The sequence below is a fragment of the Carassius carassius genome, chromosome 42 (assembly GCF_963082965.1).
Source record: "Carassius carassius chromosome 42, fCarCar2.1, whole genome shotgun sequence".
Classification (NCBI taxonomy): Eukaryota; Metazoa; Chordata; class Actinopteri; order Cypriniformes; family Cyprinidae; genus Carassius; species Carassius carassius.
Genome location: NC_081796.1, coordinates 17,046,921 through 17,054,148, shown reverse-complemented (window position 1 = coordinate 17,054,148; position 7,228 = coordinate 17,046,921).

The following is a 7,228-nucleotide window of genomic DNA, read 5'->3' as shown; positions in this document are numbered from 1 at the left end:
ATTTAAGTTTGAGCAATGTATAAATGAAGAGGGGGTGAGAGTATTACAATTTATTTCCAGCTGAGTCTCAATTTATTAGAATTAGGACTTTCCCTCAATATATAATCTTGTTCTGTGCTGTATAATATAAATTTTTATTTAAGTTGAATGTAAGTTGTGCTCCTTGTCAGATTTTCTTCGAAAGCAATGTGGCTATAAAGTAAAACTGAAGGGTTATTCTTGTGAGAAAACTTGACCTTCTGCTCCTCTTAAAAGCTTGGTTAAGTCCGAATCTTGTCTTCTGGCTCTCCACATGTCTTGTTTCTTGAATGATATATGAAGGCTTATGATTTAACATACATTTGTCAAACTGAAACTGATTCGGTTATTCTAAATCAAAGAGAGACTTAAGTTCTCCCTTCACCGCATAAATGTGTTTTTAAGGTTTTGGTTAAATTATTGAAGAGTTTAGAGCACCGGAGCATTGGGATTTTAGGATGAAATGATCCCATGGCTTCTCCCATTACTTAAGAGTTCACTGAATTTGAAGAAAAGATGGAGAGAGCCTGTTTCTTCACCAAGTCAAGTGACTATTCAGAAATCCAGGAGCACTAATTATATTATACGAATATTACACATATCAGGATAATGTGTTATCTGTTCATTCATAAAAGTATCACTTTTATTTTTTTGATAATGACCGGCTCACTGTACGTTATCTTTCTACCCATCAAAAAATAAAATAGATGAATACTTGATTTGAGTTCAGATTATTTTATAATTTTACCAGTGTATTATTTTAAACCTTAGGCTAAAAAAAAAAAAAACAGTAAATTACAATGTAACGATTGTACAAAAAGATCTGCCTTTCAACAAAACAAACTTCATGCCAATTTAACTGTAATAGTATACAGGTCATTAGAGGCCAATTACCAAAGGTGCTTGTAGCCCTAATGTATTCTTATTGTTATTTTTTCAGAATGGGAATCTATGGAAGCCCTAAATTAGGAAAATTATTGGCACACTTATCGGGGTGATTCTCACACTATAAAAAGTGGTATGATCAGTCAAGATAACATGTTTTTACATTAACTCATTAAAATAAGTCATTTTTACCTTTTTTAAATAAGTTACTGTATACAACATTCAACTCATATTTTTTATTTAATTTAAGTCGAAACTACTTGAACTGCAAAGGTGATTGTACTTAAAAATATTAAGGCAGTAACTTGGTTTGTTTGTGTGTTTTTTTTTTATTAGTTTTTTGTTTGTTTGTTTTTTACAGTGCAATATAACCCTTAATAACTTTGGGGTCTATTTTGCACCACCTCTAGTTTAAAAAAATAAAAAAAGTTTATTCAAAATTTGTCAAATTTATATTTTTGCTAATAACTTTTGCACAGTTTGTCAGATAATCATGGTAACTATGGATTCCTGTATCACGATACCGTGGATACCAGTTTTGCCAGGATCGGCCGACACATTGTTGAGATTTTAGACTGTTCAGCGTGATGCGTTTTGATGAGCTTATGTTGTTGTACACACTGTGCTTTCCCTGCATGCTGCACTTGTTATGCTTGCAGTTGACGTGGTTGCTATGCTTGCTGCATCTCTGCTAGCAGCTATATTTTTCACCCTAACCCAATCAATAACAAAGACGCAAGATAGCAGCTATCACATTTGTTTGAAATAAGCAAGAGCAAGTCCGTGGTGTGAAAATTAACGCCGGTAAGTCAAGATTTGGTTGCATTAAAAAAAAAAAATTGATATTGTCAGTTGTCTTTAGTGTAGTGATGCACGAAGCAGTGCTAACGTAGAAGTCACTGTTTAATCAAGGTCATTGTTGTCTATTGTGCTGGTAAGGTTTGTAGCTGAATACTGTAGGTCAAACAGGAAGGAGAAATTTTGTCTCAATCCATCATCCATCTGTTAACTTTCTTTGGTGTGAACTGATTTATCTGAACCAGGCCGTACGTTTTCAGGATGTTTCAGGTGCTTGATGCTGAACTACTACAGGTAACAAATGTGTCTCATGTCCTTCGGAGAATCTAATAGAGTTGTTGAGAACTGGGGTAGGCTATCAGTAAAATCATGTCCTCACCTTGGAAATCATTTTGGTGATTCTGATGTATAGTTTTGCTCTGAGAAATATAAGCATGAAATGAATACAAATTGTGGTCTTCTGCTGGTTTGGTGGGCAGAGAGGTCCTCAGGGGAGTTATTTTGTGAGTTTTCCCAGACTATACAAGTCAAAATAAGAGCTAGAGAGATATTACATAATTTTTTTGGAGATGTAAATTCACCTGGTTTCTCTATAGGCCAGTTTTCGTTTTGGAAGAACATATCACTGTCACAAAGGTCAAGTATTCTCATAAAGCAGTCTGGAGCTTTACACACTATCAGTGGTTCATCCAGGCAGAAAATATGGATGATTATTTAGGCAATGTATGTTGGCTTGAAAATCACTCAATTTCCTGCACAGCATGCACAGGCAGTGACCTTGAAGAGAGCGACACTGTTTCTCACCTTCAAATAAGCACAGAAATGCCATGTTTTTATTTAAACTAATAGCAGATATATTAGTTGAACTTACTAAAATTATAATAATTACTGTTCCAAAAGGGTTTTTTTACATTGAAGAACCATTTTTGGTTCCCCAAAGAACCTTTCAGTGAACAGTTCCTAAAAGAACCACCAGTATGAAAATCATTTTACTAATCTGAAGAACATTTTTTTTTTCCATTAAAAGAACCGTTTGTGCATTGAAAAGGATTTATGGTTGTTAAAGGTTCTTCATGGAGCCACTGATACTATTAAAGAACCTTCATTTTTGTACATCTTATGTATTACTGTATTTAGACAGGTCACACATTTTGGTATCAGGGTTATAAAAACTGCAGACCTCTAAAATAAATAAAAAGTTATAATAATAAAACAGTTTAATCCCCTCCTTCCACTGCACAACTTCTGAAATACATTTACTGAATACAGTTTCAGGCCCTATTTTGTAACCTATTTATGGCAAGTGCCTTGAAATATCCCAGATGTCCTGTGGCAGACTTAACCACTTAGGATTCCACATAAAAGCGTTAAAATATAGGTGAAGTTGGACACATTTCCTGTGAGACAGCAGTAGGGTGGAATGGGTAAAGCTTATATCGAGGCTTTGTAGGAAATGCCCCATTTGTGTTTATAAAAATGGGACAGCAAGTCCTCCACCATCATCTGTCCTCTACTTTACTTTCTCTCCCTCTCCTCTTTTTTTCAGCAGTGCATGTTTGGTTTTGTACCAGATGACCAAAGGTTTAGATAGGGATAGTGGGAATTTATAATTGTGTGGAGAAGTGAGCAAAGGTCTTAAAGACTGTAGTCTGTTTATCTTGGATGGAGTTTATCTGAATAGAAAATGAGTTTGAAATAATCCCCTCACTACCTTTATTTGGCAAAACAGGTGAATTAATGTTATTCATAAGGGCTTAGATAGAAAAGGATTCACTAAGTCTTAAGATGGTCAATAAGGGATTTAGGTACAAGGGGAAGATGGTATTTGGCCATTATGAATAAGGCAATTATGTTAATAAAAATGAAACATTCAAATTCACAGCATTCTTGGAAATAAATCAGACATGGTAAATGGTTAAGTACTGTATAGTGTGCTAACATGAGTTTCCCCTTAAGGATCAATAAAGTTACTGTGTGTGAAATTAAACTAATGATTTGAATTCTGTCACAGTTATTTTGGTAGCATAAAGGAAAAGCTTTGAAAAAATATTTGCCATTTTTAATTTGGCCCGAACAATGCACTGTCAAAGTGAAAATAATCCCCTTTAAAATGTATAAAATCATTTTTAATTTTATCTGACATTTTTCAATAATGTTTTTTATCATTTAATCACTTAAAATTGACGTTCATTCATTGTATATGAAGCAGTGTTGTTTTATCACTGATATGTATATGGAGCTGGAGCAGGTCAGGCTATTGGTTCTGTTTTGGATTCTGTCTGAAAGCCAGACAGCCTACAGCCTGACGCTCACTTCATTACCTTAATCTGAGGACAGGCAGGAACTGAATCTAAAACGAATGCCTTAAGTTCATGCTTGGAAGTTGTCTGAAATATAGTGGGAAAAGGGTGCATTTGGATGAAGTTCAACTTGTTGTTGCATTGCTTGTTTATGCTCTCTCTCATTTGCATTCAAAAATAATTCCTTGGCTGAATATAATTCAGTTGTGCACAGCAGTTCCTCACAGTGTCATTTTCATTTGTGTCAAATTAAATGAGCCGTAATGTCCATACAGAATGTGGCACATTGCGTTAATGTCATCAAAAATAAACCTTTACATAAGTGCTGAGTGTGAATCTCTCTTCTGTTTCTTTTCTGAATACCTGCAATATCTTCTTTTCATGCTACAGTAATTTAATCCTTGGAATGTTTCACTCAGGCATTCTGACCTCTGTAACCTTAACTGCTGCGATAGTAGCCCTGTATTACAGAAGATTCATGTAAAATTCCTTTACTGGTCTGGAATTTTGAGATTTCATTACCTGGTCAGAAGAGGAGAGAGCTTTTCAGCTCCAACATCATTAACTGTCTCTTAACACATCTGGAGCGAGAGTGCGGTGTGGTGAGAGGGGGACAGGAGAGACTCACTGACTACAGGGAGCAGTGAAAATTAGAACAAGACAGTTTTTGTGTGTGTACATACTGAATAATAATGGGAAATTCACAATAAGGGCTATTAAAACGAGAAAAAAAAACATAAAACATTTTTGTTGCTAGGATAAAAATAAACTTTTGCTAAAAAAAAAAGGCCTTTCAGTATCTTGATAAATAACATGACAAAACACAGCAACAAAATTAATAAAACGTTAAATACAGCTTAAATGAAAACAGAAAGCATGAATAAAAACTAAGTCAAAATATTAATTATAACAGTAATAGTATTTCAATTATACTCAAATAGCTATTAAAACGATAATATCTTTTAAATTTAAGGGTGAATTTTACTGAAACAGTGCTAACTTTATTTACTGTAAATTTTTTCATCCTGTTAGTCTTTTGTGATAACACTTTCATCTTCGAGAAAGTGATTTCTTTTTTTTTTTCAGAAAAAGTCACATAGACAAAAATTAAATATAGTTTTATCAATGCATTTTTACATTTTGTGAAGTTTTGTGATATTAACTGATTTATCTCACTTTACCTTACTTTACCTATTCAATTCTGTGTAATACATTTATAAAAGAAACAACTATAATTCAAAATTGCTATAAAGAAGCTCCACATCAACATCTCTACACTACACACAAAAATTTGGTGTAGTAACAGTTTTCATTCAGAAATTATTATCAAATTTTATGATTAATTATGTATGTTAAAAGGTACTCAAGTGATCCTTGTTTTTTTTTTTTACATTGTACGTTTCTAACTTTTGCTATTTATTTTCATCTTTTTTTATGTAATTAATTTAGGAGCCTGAACTTTACCAGAGCCTATTTCTAAAAGTCTGAAATATTTCTATATAGAAATAAATATTTAAATGACTAAATATTACAATTCTGCAAATTCTTTAATTTGTTCAACAGGTTCTGTATAACAAGAATGACTGGGTGCACTGAGATTGCAGGTCAGTATATATTTGCTTCTATGCTCTGATCCATTGGATTATTGCAGAGATTGTGATCAGATCTGCTGATCTATTGATTTACCTATAAACCTTAATTGTCCTTATCTACTTCTGTTAACAAGCATTGCTCAGAAAGACTCTCTGTTGATTTCCTTCCACATTTCATCAGTCACCTCCAATCTAAAACTCACTTGTTATTTTTACTATGTCCCGGTTCTCTATAAACCAGCAGTGCCCTGTGAACCACAGGGCAGATAGAACTGGCCACAAACTAATACACTATAACAGATGTGTCCAGATTCAGTGTGGTCTGTCTAGAAGGACTAAACCTACGCTCAGACTATTCACTGTTGCTAAGGCTTAGAGGCAAAAAGTCGATTTTATTATATTGCCATTCAAAAATCAATATGCTGATGTGGAATGAAATAAAATATCAGTATGGAAAGATACTAAAACATTTGCCCTCCTCAAATAACTTGCAACTGGTTATCTATAGCTATCCTGTCCATGAATATGTATCTCGATAGATAGATAGATTGGTTTTTACTTTAGAAGCCAAAATGAATATCATTGTACACTACCAGTCGAAAGTTTGGACACAACTATTCCATTAAATTCTATTTTCTATATATTTTTAATAAAAGGTGAGGAAATAAATATGATGTAAATATATGTACTGTAGAGAGAGAGAAAGAAAGACAGAGTTAGGGTAAAAATAAGTAATTTAAAATAAAATTGAATATAATTAAATTCAACAGACTGAGCATAGAATATAATTTTTTAGCATAAACCTTTATATAAATAAATTACGAGTGTGACCAAGCTAGTAGAGTAGCTATGCCATACTTGTGTAAAGGATGCTTAAAAACTATTCCTGTCAGATAAATGAAAGGCTCATCATGGTGAGTGATGAATGTGGGAGTAATTAACAGCATTATTAAAACTTTGAATGTGATTGCATGGTAATTACTTGAGTTATGGATTTGCTCTGTTCCCTGTAAAGAATGGGGACTGATTTGTTGACTAGCGACTGGTGTGAAAACTAAAGTGCCAGGACCTCATCAGAGCTGCTTAAAGATGCGTTTGCTGCTTCATTCATATGCCTAAAAACATTTTTTTCATTTTTTTCTTTGGTCCTAACACTCGTTTATATGCTGGAGAGATGTATTGACAGAATGAGGGTTAGCATAGGTAATGAGGACCACTCTTTTTATTAATAGAGCACATTTTGCCTATAAATATGTCAATATTCAGATGTTGGAAAAGGCTGTCTTGAAATGTAACTGGCCCAGAAAGCCTTGAAAAATAAATATGAATTATTTGCCATGTAGGGCCTATGGTAAACAATACATAAAAAGGGGAAAAAAAAGAAAAGAAAACTGTTTTTTTCTACAACTGTCATTTTTGTTACAGCTTAGGGCTGGAATACAGATTACAGCTTTTAAAATCTACACTAAGTAGCTATCTTACATTACAACAGAAACAGACAAAAGAATGGCCTTCACTAAATGACTGAGGATCACACACTAGACTTTTAAGTCATTCCTAACATAACAAACTAATGCAGAAAAATGCACATGGTTGCCAGGAGGCACATGACAAACAAAAACAATGTTCTAAAAT